This window comes from Psammomys obesus, unplaced genomic scaffold, assembly GCF_907164565.1.
Source record: "Psammomys obesus unplaced genomic scaffold, mPsaObe1.curated_primary_1811, whole genome shotgun sequence".
In the NCBI taxonomy this organism is placed as follows: domain Eukaryota; kingdom Metazoa; phylum Chordata; class Mammalia; order Rodentia; family Muridae; genus Psammomys; species Psammomys obesus.
The window spans coordinates 275,613-292,895 of record NW_026596085.1 but is presented as its reverse complement, the minus strand read 5'-3'; the positions used below and the strand labels follow the sequence as shown (position 1 = coordinate 292,895).

At 56.7% G+C, this 17,283-nt stretch overlaps 1 protein-coding gene across 1 annotated transcript in view; it reads left to right on the top strand.

Moving 5' to 3' along the window:
- The first annotated feature begins 11,721 nt into the window (after positions 1–11,721).
- Nr4a1 (nuclear receptor subfamily 4 group A member 1) overlaps positions 11,722–17,283 on the top strand; it is a 17,804-nt gene continuing 12,242 nt past the window's right edge. The window contains exons 1-2 of the mRNA XM_055627260.1: positions 11,722–11,783; positions 15,209–15,299. The gene's annotated coding sequence lies outside the window, so the exon portion shown is untranslated. The remainder of the gene's footprint in view (positions 11,784–15,208; positions 15,300–17,283) is intronic.

Here is a 17,283-nt window from a genome sequence, read left to right as displayed (position 1 = left end):
GGTTTACGGAAGGGATTAAGGCAGTGAGGGAGAAGGAAGTTAAAAATAACAAGTGCCTTTCACCAAGCGCTTATTAGGAGCCAAGGCTGGGGAAAGCGATCTGCAAATATTGTCTAATTATAGCCAACACTTACCCAGTGTCAGCCTCGGGCCAGGAGCTGTTTAAGTGCCCTGACGCGTACGGACTGCCCAGATCCTCATGACTCAGGGAGGAAGGCTGCATCCCTGACAGGAATGCCTCACCTTCCTGGGCCACTCAGGCGAAAGGGGCTATTTGCCTCCTGGAATGGGCTCGCCTTCAAGAGATCCTTCCACTCCATCAAAAACCGGCCGTGAACACATGTGCTTGAGTCCTGCCTACCCACCTCCCACACCATGCCTCCCGTGCCCGCAGGAGGACACAGGGCTGGGGGAACTGGCATGGGGCTCTTCCAGCTGGGCAGGGCAGATTCGAGCAAGGCAGAGCTTGAGGAGCTGAGGGCTTCCTCAAGAGGATGGGCCATCGAAAGCAGGCTGAAGGGCTGTGAAAGCTTCCTCAGTGGCTCCCTACAGGGCCTCAGCTCCTCCTTCACTCTGAGCTGCCACCCTGACTGGGGGCGAGAGAGCAGCCCCTGCCGCAGGCATCCCCCAACTCATCTAATGGCCAGCCATTATATAATCCGCTTGGAAAGTCATGGCTCAGCAGATGGGCTGGGGGCATGATGAATGGTCCCTAGGACCATCAGTTGTCGGCCAGCTGCTCCTGAGGTGACCCGAGGCCCGGGCATAGCTCAGGTTCCCAGCCCTTGCTGGGAGGCGGCCCTGCCTGGCCTGCAGGAAACAGTCCCAAAGCGGCTTCCTTGTTTGGACGTCCTGTGGTGAGTGCCTGGTGGGTCATCTTGCTTGCAGCCTGCACGGCAAAGGCTGCCCACCCGCAGTCTCCTGGGAGGCACATGTGGGCACTCCACTCTCCTGTGTCCTCTGCCAAGGCCTCTAGGTGAAGAGGAAGGGGGGCCTAAGAGACTGGGCGAAGGGGTCTAGGCAGATACAGTAGGGACGGAGGCCTCAGGCTCCAGAATCCCACAGCTGTTCCGTCCCAGCCACTGTGACCCACTAGGGGGAGGGGCCACCCCTAGGGGCCAGGGATCAGGCACAAGCCTTTATCCCTGAGGGAGCCCACCAGACTTTTAAAGACCACCCAGTCTCTGTCCAAGACGAGGTGCATTTCATTCCTACACCAAACAAACAAACAAACAAACAACTCCCCCCAACAACAAAAGGCGATTATGATCACCCGTTTCTGTGTCTTCTAATATCTGCCAGGCTGGGTGTTGGGTGCTGTAACCCTCGTTACTCATGGAGCGGAGGCAGAGGGATTGGGAACTCAAGGCTTGCCTGGGCCACAGCGTGAGTTCTGTACAGGTCTCCGGAGCTGGGACACACTCTACCTCAGACTGAAAAGTCAAAAAGACCGGGGCTGTAGCCTGGAGGTGGAGTCCTTGCCTAGTGTGAGAAGTCCTGGGTTCCATTCCCAGAACGGGAAATAAGTAAACACACACCAGTAAGGCTAGGGGTGTAGCTCAACCAGGAGAGGGCAGGGCCTTCCCCACCTCCTGCACCTGCTCATGCCCAGGCCCTGTCCCTGCTCAGGTTCTTCCCGTACTCTGTACCTTCCTTCGGAGTTGGTGGGTCCCGGATTCTCACAGCACAGCCCAAGGCCCCCAAAGGTAACCCAGGTCCCCTCCGGGGAGGCAGCCTGACACGCCGCCTGCCTGGCTCCCCAGGCTCTCTCCTGTGGGGCCTGTCAGCAGTAACCAGAGCTGGTTTCCCAGCTGAGAGCAGTAGGAACATCGTTTCTTGGCAACCTGGGACACACAAGATCCAGTTAATCACCCGTGCCAGCCGGCCAGTCCTCCCACAGCCTCCAGAGTGGTCCCTGCCGGCTGGAGGCAGGAATCAGTTCCACCCAGTACATCTTAGGTTCTAGCCTGAGCTAGAGGACCTTTCCCTTCCCTCTCTGTCTTTTTTCTGTTCCCTTAAAAAGAATATACATATTGTATTGGTGCATATAAGTAATAATAATAAATATAACATAATATGTTGTGTGATAAATGTGCCTGCCGTGTGTGTGTGTGTGTGTGTGTGTGTGTGTGCTGAGCCTCACATACCAATGTTACCTTCTCATCTGTCTTTTCTTTCAAGATTTTGTTTGTTTGTTTGCTTGCTTGTTTTTTGAGACAGGGATTCTCTGTGTAGAGAGGGATAGAATGTGTCCCTCTACTGAAGCAGTGTTCCATTTTTGTTTTTGAAACAGGGTTTCTCTGTGCAGCTCTGGCTGTCCTGAACTCACTCTGTAGACCAGGCTGGCCTCACACTCACAGATCTGCCTGCCTCTGCCTCCCGAGTGCTGGGATTAAAGGCCTGGGCCGCCGCTGTGGGTTTTCTTTCAAGTTTTAATTTGTTTTGTCTGGTGTAGTAATTAGCTTTTACGTCAACTTGACACTGGCTGCAGCCATTTCACCAGAAGGGACCTCAACTGAGAAAACGCCCCCACCAAACACATCTTCTTAATTAGTGATTGATGTGGAAGGCAGTGCTTTGTGGGTGAAGCCATCTCTGGGCTGGTGGTCCCAGATGCCATAAAAAAGCAGGCTGAGCCAGCCCAGAGGAGCAAGCCGGTAAGCAGCACCCTCCATGGCCTCTGTGTCAGCTCCTGCCTCAGGTTTCCCCTGAGCTGCTTTCCATCACAGTGCTTCGTCACAGCAATAAAAACTCTGATATAGCCAGAGTGTGTGCAGAGACCAGAAGAGACTGCCAGCCCCTGGGGACGGAATGTGACACCACTGTGAGCTGCCACGCAGGTGCTGGGAATTGAACCTGGGTCCCCTGGAAGAGCAGCCGGTGCTCTCAGGCCTGAAAAGCTTTCCCAGCCAGCTGAAGGTCTCGCTTTCATGGTGAAACTTACCAAGCAAACATGACAATTTTTTGTTTGTATTTTTTATTTTGTGGCCCCAGCTCTGCAGAAAGACATGGAAGTCAGGAGTAACCACCTGAACTTCCTCTCTGGAGGCAACAGCAGCCACGGTGTGTCCGGTGTGTCCGGGGCCATGGAGGGGGTGGCATTACTTCTCAGCATGTGACAGCCTCCCGGAGCCACAACTTCCTAAACACCACAGCAGCGCTCACCTTACAGGCCCGTGAAAGAAGAGACAAAGCAAGGAGAGCTGCCAGCACAGAGCCGGCACTGCCAGCAGGTCCAGCAGGATTTCCTGCTGGGGTAGGTCTTCTACACTGTCCTCTCTTGTCACGGGGCCCAGGCGTTCATCTTACTCTGCTGCTTTAGGGAGCCTTGCTCTGCCCATTGCTGGCTTTCCCATCTGCTCTGGTTGGAATCTTTCCCTGTTTAAAAACCGCTTCAGGCTGGCATGAACTTTAACTCCAGGACTCCAGAGGCAGAGGCAAGCCGATCTCTGAGTTCGAGGCCAGCCTGGTCTACAGACTGAGTTCCAAGACAGCCAGGGCTACACAGAGAAACCCTGTCTCATAAACAAAAACAGAATGCTGCTTCAGTAATGGAACATGTTCTATTCCTCTGTAAATTATAACCTCCTGTTGAGCCACAGAGAGCCTAGACAGAGCAAAGGCGTGTGGGGAGCTGGGCACTATCATCTTGAGCTGAGGCGTTCACATTCTCATGGAACTCCTCTCTTTGTCCTTCCGGTTTCCTGGGGTGTACCCTGGGCTTCCACGGGCCTCCTGCTTGCATTCGGCAGGTTGGGGCATTCCTGGCTCCCCAGTTTCCTGAGCTATATTCCATGGTCCTTGCTCTCTATTGGGGGGATTCCCCAGGGTCCCAGAGTCTGAGGAGTTCAAGTTCCTTATACAAAACAGTGTAACAGTCACATATAACTTACACATATTCTTCTCTATAATTATTTATTTAGGTTTTAAGATAGTGTTGCTGGGCATCCCAGGCTGGCATCCAGTCCAAGATCCTCTTCCTCCCGCCTGCATTCTGAGTGCTAGGACTGCAAGCACAAGACACCACAGCTGGCCTTCTCTACACGTTAAAGCGCTGCAGTCCTGACCATGTCAAGGGCGACAGTAACAGGAAACAAACAAACCCAAACCTCTGTAAACGTCTGTTTTCCTGAGGCGCTGGGATGGCGTTTGTACTTCCGGAGAAGCCTGCTCGGTTCTCCAGGCTCCCCAGCTGAGCTCTGACTAGCTCTGGGTAGTCTCTGTTTTGCTCTCTGAGGCTATCTTCTCACGTGGTTTGACATGAGCCTTCCCGAAGCACCGTCCCGCTTTCTGTATCCTGCCATCTCTCATTTCTTTCTTCCCCCGGCCTCCAAGTTGCCTTGATTTTTTTTTGTTGTTGTTGTTGCCATTTTGCATTAAAAAAAAAAAATGTTAGTGGCGCACGCCAGTGATCCCAGTACTCCGAAGGCAGAGGCGGGAAGATTTCTCTGACTTCGAGGCCAGCCTGGTCTAGGGTGAATTCCAGGACAGCCAGGGCTACACAGAGAAACCCTCTCTCGAAAAAACAAAAACAAACAAAACTCAAAACTTAAAACACGTACTTGCTGTATGTGTGTGATGTGTGTGAGTGTTTTGCCTGCACGTTTGTGCACCCTGTGCCGGCCGGTGCCCACCGAGCGTTGGATCTCCTGGACTGGAGTTAAGGACGGTTGTGAGGACCAAAACTCGGGTCCTTTTCAAGAGCAGCTGAGCTCTGGACAGCCGAACCATTTCTCCAGCCCTTCTGTTCTGCTTTTTTCGAGGCAGGGTTTCTTGTAGCTCAGGCCGGCCAACCCCCAAAAGCTGAGATTCCCGGCCTGCGCTACCACGCCCAGCAATTGACTTCATTCTTTGCACCTCCGCTTGTAATGGGTCTAACGGAAAGGGGCCTAAGAAGCGAGGGCATTCACCTCCGACCGCACTCCGTGCCCCTCGGGACTGGTTGGAACAGATCTGGATGCCAAGTCTCCAGAGCGGCCGAGCCGCAAGTTTCCACCCAGCCCCACCCTGCTCCCGCCGGGGCCAGGCCACCCCCACCCGGCCAATGACGTCTGTTTGCACGCTCCCGAGCCAAAGGAAGCGTTGGCTCAACGACGATTTGCATACTCTCCCGCTATTGGCTGGCGGCGCGGCGCGGCAGCCAATGGCTGGCGGCGGTGTTCACGGCGCGGCCCGGGTGATGTAATGGAATCCTGGCTGGCCCCGCGGGCTCCCGGCGGACTGCGCAGTGACGTAGCGGCTTCCCCGACCGCGCCCGGCGCGCAGGGGCTGGCGCGGGCCGCGGGGCCGGGGTCGGCCCGGGCTGGGCGCCGCTGCGGGGGCCGCCGCGGTCCTTCCGGCCCCGGAGAGGGCAGCGCAGGCCGGACCCGGGCTCGGCGACACCGGAGGATGCCCGCGCTCCGGCTCCGCTGGGAGCGCAGCTACGGACCTCGCCCTTTGTCAGCCACGCAGCTCTGCGGCTTTTGCTGTTGTGGACGGGAGGGGGGCGGCGGGACTTTGGTTTCGTAACTCCAAAGTGGCAGAGGACTTGGATGTGTTTTTAATCAAGAGCCCTGGCTTTGATTTGTGGGAAAACTCCCTTTAGCTCCCCCACCCCCCACTTCCGGCCTGGTGACCTGGGCCACTTTCTCAAGTTGGCCCAGATGTTCCTCAGTGGCAACAACAAGAAAAGGACAACAAATGTGGAAATACTTGAAGCGCCGGAAGGGAGCGTGCCCTTTCTTCCCACCCCCAACCAGTGGCCTTCTTGAGCTCTGGGGTAGACCCTGGGAAACCCTCTCTAGGTATCGCCCCGTTTTTTATTTTTTATTTTTTTTTGCCATGAGTGTCTGCTTAGACCTGGAGGGAGGCGGGGGCGGGGTTTGGACCCCAGCCAAGTGGTTATCGATCCTGAGGCCTAGGAAGGGACCTATGAAGGGAATCCCCTTTGCAGCCCCAGGCACATTCCGGGTGAGATATAGGCTGGTGAGACCTAGGCAGGGGAGTCCCTTCTGGACCCAGCAGGTTAGTTAGCCCTGGCCACATCCTCTCACAGGCAGGGAGGATGTGAGCTAACGTGGTGCCTCCCCAACTATGGCCAGCTGAATCCTGGCCACCAAATGTGGCAGACGGCCTTGGGCCTTACCATTTCTGTTTCTGACTTGCTGTTTCTCCACCCTCAGGACCTTCATCTTGTCCCTGTCTCCTACCCGTGAAATCTGGGACAGCCTAGCCTCCGTGGGGTGTTCTCTCTCCATTCCTAGACCTATCCTTTTCACACTGTACCTCACATTCTCTTCCTCCGGGTGGCCCAGGATTGACTCTTTTCATCCCACATCCTTCTCTCCAAGCCAAGTGGAGGCCTCTTGGTCTTCTGCCTAGACTGTAGAGATACCCTCATAGTCCAGGCGGCTGTTTGCAGGGCCATTGGTCTTGTCTTAGAAGCTCTCCAGAACTTCCGTCAGTACTAGGGAGGGCTGTGTTTGTCCCCAACCTCCCCTAGAAGGCAAGCCTTACAGATAAGTGAGAGGTCTAAGGAGGAGCTGGGCAGAAAGATGATGACAAGGTGGTAGACAGTGCCTCCTGGGCGTTACAAAACCAGGCTGTGAGGCTGCTTGGCCCGCTGACTGGCTGAGGAAGCCAGTTAAGAGAACCACAGTGGGGCTATTTATGGGCTACCTGTTGTGAAACTAAGATGACCATGCCCTGTCTGTGTAGCCCTCCTCCACAAGCCACCCGATAAACAGCAGCTGGGCAAAGCCAGGCTAAGCACTTTGCAGGGACAGCTCCATGACACGAATCCCAGCCCTGGCTCTCCCTCAGGTCCCCTTGAAGGGCAAGGGCAGATCTGCCGCTCCCTAGCACCCTCCTGCCATATGCTTTATGCCGTAAAAGACACTGTCTTCACCATGCTGCTATGAAACAGGTACTTTGCCAAATTTGGGTCTCCAAGGAGGAAACAGGAGCTCAGAGCAGGCCGGTCACTCCCTTGAACTCCCACAGCTGGGGGAGAGCGAGGAGTGCTAAGTCTGGGCGCCCCGTGTCCAGGGATTCTCCACACTGCTCCCATCAGTGAGCAGTGTCTATCACATGACACTTGGGCCTCAGGCCTCTCCACCATCTCAGCCAGGCTCTTCAGGCTGTCCAAGAGTTAACACTCTTGGACTTCACATTTTGCTATCTGATTTATTTTACTATAATAGAGTAGATAATTGAGGCAGGTCAGGCTAAGAATATTTTTAGAGAGACCTCTGTGGGCTGGAAGCCTCCATGGAAAAACTGCTAACAGCCTTTTTTCCATGCTGGTCTAAATAAATGTATTTCTCCTACACGGCAAATATTTTAGAATGTATTTTCAAGGAGACTTGTGGAAAAATAAAAGAGGCAGCATGGCGGTGCCGCCTTTCCAAAGCCCACTGGAAAAGAGCTGCCAGGGCAGGGAGGCCAGCCTGAGGAGGCTCCCTCTCTCCTGGCCTATTGCGCCTCAGTTCCCTTGTCTGCAAATGGATGTACTGCTTATGTGGGAAAGAACAGGACTGATTGTGGGAACTTGAGACAGACCAGAGGTACGAGGGTTGGCTGTGGAGCAGGAGAGAAAGGGGCTCCGCCATTGCCAGAGGCCAGGGCAGGTCCAGAGAAGGACTTCTGGAGAGAAGAGTGGGACTCCAGGAGTGAGTGTTCTGGAGCGTGGGGCCTCCTGAGGAAACCTCGGGATTCAGAAGGGACTCTTGACCACGTGGGTCCTGGCTAGCTGCTTGTCAACAGGCACAGGACAGGACTCTTGTGGATGGATTATCACTCCCAAATGGGTCCTCCCTAACCACCTCCAAGTCTAGCAGGGTAGGGGCAGAGACACAAAAAGCAGCTTACCCCTTGGCCTGTCCTTCTTGGTGTGGGGCTTTGTTGTGTAATAGTTTCTTCTGATATTGAAACATTTCATCCTGTAGAGACCTCCTTAAGACTCAGAATAGCTTCAGGAAGCCCCTGAAACTGATGAGATTCACCAGGTCCCTTCCTACCAGAGTAAACAAGAAAAGCTTAGAATCCCTCTTGTAGGAAGTGAGGTCGAGCTGCCTGAGAGAAACCAGCGGAGACTGCCTGGAGGTTTAGAGCATCGGAGGCAACACCTGAGCCGCGTGCAGGCTGTGCCGGGTGTAGGCTTGTACTGCCTTCTCCAGGTTCCCAGCTGTGTGAGCTGCCCCCATGCCAGGGTGGGCTTTGGTGACGCAGCTGTCCTGAGTCACTTCTCCTGTAAGTGACCCCAATAAAGCTCACTGGTTCACTGAGTTGGACTTTGGTGGTGTCCATACTTGGGTCTGTCATGGGTTCCCTATCTGGGTTGAGTAGACATGTACGTTCTGCCCCCCCCCCCCCAGAAGTTTTGTTTCACAGCGTATGTGGCACCTGAACAGGGACACGACAGAAGCAAAGGAGGGCTGGGAGGAGTGAGTGCATGGGCCTGGCTGCAGGTGGTCCTTTCCCCTGTGTGTTCCAGTGGGCTCTGTGCCGACAGCAGCCTCGTGGGAGTGTGCTGTGCAGCTGAGGCTGAGCTACCAGGGGTGTCCATGGGAGAAATCCCAGCATGGCCGTCTTCATCGTGCCGTACGGGGTGGCCTGCCTGCATGATGAGTGGGGGCCCCTGTGAATATGGAGATGTCCTGAGAAAGTTAAAGGTTTAGAGGAGAATTTGCAGTCTTTGAGATTAGCAGGAGTGGAGGGGGTGTGAAGTTAGACGTGGGTGGGAGGCCAAGATGGCGGCCAAGGAGGTGCTAGTTTGTGTAAGAGAGCAATTGTAACAAGAAAGGGAGATGCAGTGGCATTTAGATAGAAGAGGATGAGAGAGAGATGACAAAAGCAATCAACATATCCCTCAAGTCCAACCAACCTTTAGTAGAAAATGACGGGAGTCTGTAATCCATGCAGAAGCAGACATTCACCGTGGTCCAAGCAAGAAGCTAGTGTGACCAGGAAATACTCAGCCCTCAAACCGCTGGAAGACAGGGTTTCCCTGTGTAGCCCTGGCTGTCCTGGACTCGTTCTGTAGACCAGGCTGGCCTCGAACTCACAAGATAATCTGCCTCCCGAGTGCTGGGATTGAAGGCGTGCGCCACCGTGCCCAGCTGGGAAGACTTGTCAACAGCAGTGGACGAGCCTGGTAGCCTGGCTGTGAGGCTGTGAGACACGGGAGCAGAGGGAGACAGTCTGACTGCTGTGGAAGCAGGAAAACAGAGTCATGTCCCTTCCCATCCCTCCTCAGGGCAAAGGCTGCATAGCGTGAGGCCCTGTGAGGGACGTCAGTCCCCGATGGACAGACTGGCTTACCAAAGCCGTTAGGAACTTGGTTATCTCTGTCTGAGGTCCCCCCAAATAACAGTGCCTGGAGGACCTTAGAGGAGGGGCAGGCACTGTTGAGGGAAGGAGTAGAGTAGCTCTGTTTGAAGATGGTAGAAAGCCAGATTGTATCTGAGGGGCTTCTGGACGCCTTTAAAGCCTGAGGAGCAATTCACAGAAGACGCTGGTGACGACAGCCCAGGTGCAGATGGTCAAGCCTGTCCAGGGGTGGGTAAAATTCCCCCAGACCCCAGGCCAAGGAGGGTACATAATCAGAAGGTTAAGGGGGAGGTGGTTTGCAGTCAGGGTCTCCCCAACAAGCAGGTGTGGCGGATGGCAAGTCAGCACCTAAGCCACGTCCACAGTGCCAGCCCAGCTCTGACCCAGGTTGCCAGCAGGTCCAGCCGGGGGAGCGTGGCTTCGCTCGGCCTTGGCCCTCAGGAGCGCATGAACAAATTAAGGGCCCACTGAGTTTATCAGCTGTGAAGAGATACAGGGAGGCTCCATGGACAAGCTCCAGGATAGGGAGACATAATGGCTCAGAGAGAATGACTGGGGATTACAGGACCTAATTACGCCTCTCCACAAGACCCACAAGATGAGTTCCCCTTTTTTTTTTTAAATTACAAAAACCAGGACAGAAACCTGTGGCGGGGAGATCAAAAGTCCCAACGGAGAAGCAACTGACACAGCTGCCCTGGGAAGGTGTGATTCGTCTGCCCGATTGCCTCTGTGTGTTTGGCCCCATGGGTCCCTCGCCGTCAGCCTCAACTCATAACCACTGGTGAAGCGCCTGGGAACAAGCGACTGTTGCCGTGGCATGGTGGCCTCTTCCTTAGCCACAGATGGACAGCTGTAGTGCCTCCAAGGCTCTGGGGACATTGTGGAAGATGGGGGAAAGGGAGAACGGAAGTGCAGTAGGAAGCGGTGGCTGTTATGCAACAGCTTCCTTTGATACTGGAACATTCTGTCCTGCAGGGAAACTTGAAGCAGGAAGGGAAACAACTCAGAGTGGCTTCAGGAAGTACCTGAAACCGACCAGATTCAGTAGGCTCTCTCTGCCAGAGTAAACAGGAGCAGCTGACTGTCCCTGGGAGGAAGTGAAGCTGAGCTCCCAAGAAGACTCTGAGACCAGACCAGCTGCCTGGAAGAGCCTCAGACCAACTGAGACACCTGGAGAGGACGTTCTCCACGAGCTGAGCTGCCTGCAGGCTGCGAGCAGTCATCCATGATGGTGGGCTTTGGTGACGCAGCAGTCTTGAGTCCTTTCTGCTCATCAGTAACCTCAAGGCTCAGTGGTTCGCCAGGTCTGCCTTCGGTAGTATCTGGATGTTGGTCTGCGGTGGGATCCGTGTCCGGGTCAGTAGACGTGTGCTGTGTTTCCCCAGGAAAATTTTCACCACACAATAGGCTTCCTGTGCAGCCTGTTGGGATGGGTAGGTGTTGGGAAGGGGAGAAGGGCTTGCCAGGGGCAGGATGGACCTCTCACTTTCAGAGACCCAGGACCACCTTGACCCCTCATCCCAAAGGCCTGTGGGGAGGACTGTGCTTACCAATGGTAGTCAGATAGGAGGCAGCTACACAGGATCCCAAGGTCCACAGAAGAACAGGACAAACGGAACCCGAGCACCTACTATGTGCAAGAGCACCGACTGTGTGCAAGACTAACTTACTCCACAGCTGCTCCGGTCTGGTTGCTACAAAAGGTGGCTAAGGACTACTGGGAAAAGGGCAGAGGCTGAGTAGGCTAGTTGACTCGCCCTAGGTCACACAGGCATGTGTGAACAGACAGATGGGTGAAAATACCCTTGCCTCAGAAAAAAGGGTTTCAGGAGACCTTCCCCTCTCTCAGATGCCGTCTGTTAGCTGCCTTCTCCCGCGGAAGCGCTGTAGCCTGCTTCCTAGGTTCCTTGCCGAGTTACACAGTCGCACGAGATCTCGCCCACGCGCTCGCTCGGAGGAAGGCTGGGGTCCTGACCTCCCTAGCCTAATTGCTGTGCGACTTTGGGTCGCGGCCCAGCCCCGCTGGGCCTCACTTTTTCCACCTAGTGCTCAGGGGAAGTCCCGGGTAGGTTAATTCTCGAGCTGGATGTCTGGGGTGGCGTCCTGGAGGCCCCGAGAGGGCTCACCTGGAAACAGCAACCTCACCCTGGCCGCGGGCGGGGCGCGTTATGTAACGGGGTGCGCGGGGCGGGGCGCGCCGCTATTCCGGGCGCCGCTATTTTTAGCCCATTGATGAGGCTGCGTCGGCCGCCGCCGCCGGGATTCCGGAGACGTCAATGGGCGCGCGTCACGGTCCCCGCCCGGCCTCCCGCCGGGGGAGGAGCTGGGGGCGGGGGGCGCGGGCGCGGCCGGAACCGCGGGCGGCGGGAGCAGGAGGCGGCGGCGGCTGGCCATGGGCGACCCTGCGGGCCCGAGCGGGGCGCGAGCCCGGAAGGCGCGGGCGGAGGCGCGGGCACAGCCCGCCGGGCCAGGTGAGGGGCTCGGGCAGCCGGGACCTGCATCCATCGAGCGCCGGGGTCAGCGCGGTCCTCTCCTGCCCGGCCCGGGGCGGCCAGCGCGGGCCGTGGCCAGGTCGCCCCGTTCCTCGGGAGCCAGCAGCGCAGTGCGTCCACTCGGGCCTGGGGACAGCGCGGTGTCTCCAGAAGGTGGTCTGAGGGGATGCACCGCGCAGCCCCCTCGCTTGGACACATCCCCCTCCTCCCGTTTGTTGATAAGTGACCGCAGGGTCTAGAGGTGGTTCCATGGGAAGTGGCAGCCTAGGTTTGGGGCTAGTTACACTGGTGGGCAGGTTCCCAACAGGTGTCCGAAGGTGCTGGTGGACCCAGGGCTCCGTGTGCCTGCACTGGGCCATCACCCACAAGGGGAATGTTCACGTCAGTGACTCGGACCAAGACAAGGAAGCCAGACTTTGAGGTGAGCCGGACCTTAGGACAAGGACAAGGTGCTGTGCTAGGATTCTGGGTTCTGATGATGGTGTGGGCATTCACCGGTGAGGCGAATAGCTCTGATAAGAAACCGTGAGGCCTTGGCTGGAGCTAAGATCGTCAGTTCGGCCGATGCCTGACTCAGAAGCTCACCTACCCAGCCACAGAGCTTCACACCTGTGCTGTAGGGGGGCTCAGAGACTACATACAGTGAAGGCAGGTTCCCAGGTGTCCGAAGAGAAGGCACGCCTGGCCACGGGCTCCCAGATGTGTGTGTGTGTGTGTGTGTGTGTGTGTGTGTGTGTGTGTGTGTGTGGAGGCTGGGTTCTAATCACACAGCTTTGACAGCGCCGAGCTGTATGGCCACCAGCAAGCGTCTTAACCTTTTTAGGCCTGGTCTCAGCGAATGACAGCCGCAGTCCTGCAGCCCCTTTCTTGTCGCACTGTGGAGCCTGTAAAGTTCTCAGCCATTGTTCTCATGCTGTGGCCATTGTGCAAGGCGGAGTGTGTCCAGGCCCAGCAGGGCTTCAGGAGCCCTGCCACCCGTGCTCTGTGGCAAGTAGGGGCTTCAGTTAGGAGGACACTGAAATGCTTCATAGGGAGGGCCGGCAGGTTCCTGGTGGGTTCCTTCAGGGCCTGGCTAGTCCTAGAGGGAAGACTTTTCCGACTGAATCGAAATTGTGATTCAACAAAAAAGGAAGACTCGTGTTTCTGTTGGATCTGTCTGCCAGATGGAGGGAACAGCTCCTTAGCTGGAATGTCCCTTCACCTAGCTGGCCTTACCCTCAGCTCAAGTGTAGGCCTGTGTGGGTCAAGCCTCACCACCCCTGTCCTACCCATGGGGCCCAGCACCATCTGGCTTCGGTGCTGGGCAGACAGCGCTGTTTTCTAGTAGGGAGATAGGTGACAAGTAGGACGTCAGCTGGTCCCGTGTGGAGTGAAAACAGGTCAGTGTGGAGGTGGTATAAGTCGTGGAGGTTAGGAAACCTGGTGCGTGTGGAGGAAGCAGACAGACAGATGTGGGCAGTGACTTTCCTGGTGGGGGAATCGGCCAAGGCTGTGGGTGGTGAAAGGAGGCCTACGTGATTGGCGCACATGGGAGGGATGGTTTGGGAGAGCAGCGCAAGGTGGCACTAAAGCAGGGCTGATGTGCCCTTTAGAGACTACCTTCTCCTCTTTTGAGTTGCCTCAGCCTTGGGTTTGCCCTCTGCCTGGGGCTTGGAATTGATATGATCCTGTTTGCAGCTGGGCCCAGGGTGCTGGCTTGCTCAAGATGGAACCCCCCCGGGCCCCTGGGCCTTCCCCTGGCTTGGGCCCTCGGCCTCGCCCTCCGTAGTTGGAGGGATGCTGACCGTGACCTCGAGGAGGGAATTTGATCTAGGGATGGATGGGCTCAGACACCTGTTCTTCAGAGCTGTGAATCACCTGGGTTCAAGGTGCCAGGCTATGGCCACCATGTCACCAAGAGATGCAGACGGCCTCGGGGCTAGTTCACCCTGTCGTGGACGGTAGTCTTTGTCCTGTTTATGGTGCTTGGGAGGATGATGGCACACTTCCTGTGGGTAGCAGGTTTGCCACCTTGCCTTCCATTCCTGACTGGAGGTGCCTCGGCTGTTCCTCGCCCATGGCTTTCACTTCTGGCTGTTACCCTCTGACAGTGATGCTAGAGAGCCAAATCCAGGGCCTTAGGCATGCAGGCAGCTGCTGCACCACAACCACTACTTCTTTCAGGGAAAGTCTGGGTATCGCCACAGGCGTGTCCCTTAGCTGGTGGCCTTGGGGCAGAGGTCAGGAGCATGTGACCCGCTTGGGCCTTCCCCTATCTTGGGCCTTCCACCTACTATTGTGGAAATAGCCACTTCTCCTTTCTCACCCCTCTGGCCTGCAGCACACACCCGTAGCTTGAAGGCAGTGCCTGGCTTTTTACTCTTCCCCTCCCTCTTGGCTCCAGAGGGAGGGGAGAATGATGGCAAGTGGGAGAAGGGAGTTGGAGGAGAGACAGGAAGCCTAGGGTCCAGTGCACAGCCGGATTCTACTCTGGAAGCAGAGGGCACGTGCCAACAAGTGTCTAAGAAGGGACCAGAGTCTGGAGTTAGCCTTGTCTTTCCACCTCTCCTTGCTATGCCGGGGGTTGAACCTACGGCCTAGCCCCTGCTAAGCCAGCTGTTTACCATTTCGCTCTCCGTTCCGTCTTGAGCTGGGCTCTCGTTGACTTGCCTACCTCGGGAACTGGCTTTGTGTGTGTTCATTTAAGACCCCCCCCCCTTGATGGCCGGAGCAGTCTGTGTGCTGGGCCTGTTTCCCGAGGCAGGTCTTCGCTATGTAGTGTTGGATGGCCTTGAACTCACAAAGACGCCCCCGCCTGTGCCTCCTGCCTTGGCCTGTTAGAAAATCGTCTACATTTAAGCCTAATTACAGCCTGTCGCTGCTTTAGGGGTGTCAACTGCAGACCGCCTTCTCTTCACTGAGAGGCAGGAGAGGCTGTGCTGTCTGTTGAGGGCGGTGTGCTGGAGCCTGCGTTTGGACTAGGTAGTCTGGTACTCTTCGCCTCACTCCCTGGCTAGGGACTGGGGTCCCGTCGTAGGAGTTCATAAGAGTCTCCTTGCTTGGCTTAGAAGACTGGGCTCGCCAAGACCAGAGAGGCTCACAGAGTCGCACCCCCGGGCTGAGCTGGAGGCCTGTCAGGAGGGACAGGCGCTTTCCCTGCCCTTGTGGGGCTCGCCTTCTCTCGGCTGCACATCCCTGTGTTCCAGCACCTGCAGGCAGGCAGGAAGCAGGGCGCAGTGGTTGTATGCTTTCCTGGCTCTGACATACCCCGATGCTGTCCACCTTCACGTTCCTCAGAGCCATCGCCTGCATGGTCTTGTGCCCTGTGTGGCCCGGGGCCTGCCCCTGTTCCCCCCACTGTCTCCGGGCGGTGTTGTCTCCAGGAGCATGTCCTTGCTCCTCACTCATGCTGACTCCCTCTGTAGGCCACCATGGACAGAGGCCAGCCCCTGCCCCTCCTTGGTGATGGGATGGTGTGAGAGTTGACAGCAGCGTCCTGTCGGCCCGTCCAGAGCGGTGAGTACTGCCTCGGCCCTTGGTGCACCCCTGGGGCCCTTGAGCAGCAGGTGGGGTAGGATGGAGGCAGGGTGGGTGTGGGGTGCCTGGAGAGGATGTGGTCTGGGGGCTGGCAGGGGATGCCCTGCTGGGGGTGGCAGGCGGGTGAGGCTGCGAAGCATGGGAACATCTGATTTCTTCAGAGTGGGGTGTTGCGGGGGTGGGGACGGGGAAGCCTGCGTTCTCAACAGCTTGGGCTGGAGGCTCTGGGTCCCAGTCTCACGGGTGGATGAGGGAGGAGCTGACAGCAGCTCTCGCTCTCGAGGCAGCCTGTGCATGGTTCCAGGAAGCTGAAGGGTGGGGCGGGTAGCCGAGGGCTGGGAGCCTAACAGGGCCATGTGGCTTTGAGGCTTGGCCTGTTTCCAGGTGTGGGTACTGTACCGGGGAGGGCCACCCCTGTCCCCGGGGCATCATCCACCAATATGAGAATGGACGTCCCACACCTGTAGCCAACCCCAAGGTGTGCTTGGCCATCCTGCTCCTCCCCTACCCCCGTACTGAGAGAGTTAAAGGGGCAGGGGCTTCTTGAGGTCCGGCCAGGAGAGAGGCATTGTGGAGTGAAACTGAGAATCCGTGTCTGTGGGCTTTGGGGATTCGGCCTGGCACTCTGGACATACGCGCTGGTACTCTCTCCCCTTTTCCTTGGGACATGTCCCATGTCGTCCTTCAGGTTTGGGAGAGTCTAGAGCCGCCGTCTCAGCCTTTAACACTGCGGCCACTTAACACAGTCCACCATGCTGTGTGGCCTCTGACCCTACAATTAATTTCATTGCTACTTCATAACTGATTTTGCTACCATTGTGAATCACAGTGTAAATATCTGTGTCTTGTGAAGGTTCCGGGCAACCCCAGTGTAAAGGTCCTGCGGCCCCCTAAGGGGTCACGACCCACAGGTGGAGGACCACTGTTCTGGATGATTGTCTGACTGGCTTATTGTCTCCACCAGCCCTGCGGCTTCATAGAGGGGGTGGTCAGGCTGCAGAGTCTTGTGGAGGTAGCTAGAGTAGGAGAACGGTGTGCAGTGGAGGGTGGCAGAGGAGGCCTGGGAAACGAGTGCCGGGCCGAGTGTACACTGGGAGACAGCTTCTGTTACGGAGGCAGGCGCCATAACACCAGCTTGGAGGGTGGGGACAGGGAGAATTACTGTAAGTGGAAGGGGCAGGTGACCCAGGACACGTGGGCTCTGGAGCACCTGAGTCAGGGTGACAGCAGTGGCCAGGTGTCCCCTTCCTCTTGGCCCCTTTCTGCCCCCAGCCCAGACCTGGCCTTCTGAAGACCAGCTTTCCCGTCGGGGACAGCATTTATATTTGCTCTGTTGTTTGGGCGATGTGACTGGGTGGAATTCCCATGTCAATACATTGCCAATGCCACCCTGAGGGGCCGCCAGCCAGGGCCCCGTGAGTGTTAGCGCTGCAGTCTTGTGACGTGGGCACCTGTTTGCCAGGCCTGGGCACGGGCCCAGCATCACGCTTAGTCCGGGGCTCCCGTCAGCTGACTATTTTGGGCTCTTGCTAACCTGGGCCAAAGTCAGACCCCAGCCAAGAGGGCCCTGAGGCGGCTGTCCCGGTCCCCAGAGGCCAGCTCTGGTTTCTGCTATATAAACAGAAGAGGACGCGCTGGTTTGGAGGCAGCCCCATCCAGAGTCTGCTCAGCCAGTGCATGGCCCCAGCGGGGAAGGACAGGCTGCCACAGTCCCCCGCGGCGTTCCTTAGCCTGTGGAAAGAGCCCCAACCAGCCCTGGATTTGTCCTTTGGTGTCTGGGTTTGTGAGGACAAGAGCTGGTAAGTTGAGGGAGTAAGGACAGAGGCACAAAAAAACTTGAATATTTGGATTTTTTCCCCCATTCTTCCCATCCTGCCAGATGGTTCCCATTGTGAATGGCTAAGTCCTTTGGCTTTGAGGGGACGGAGGAGGAGGAGGAGGAGGAGGAGGAGGAGGAGGAGGA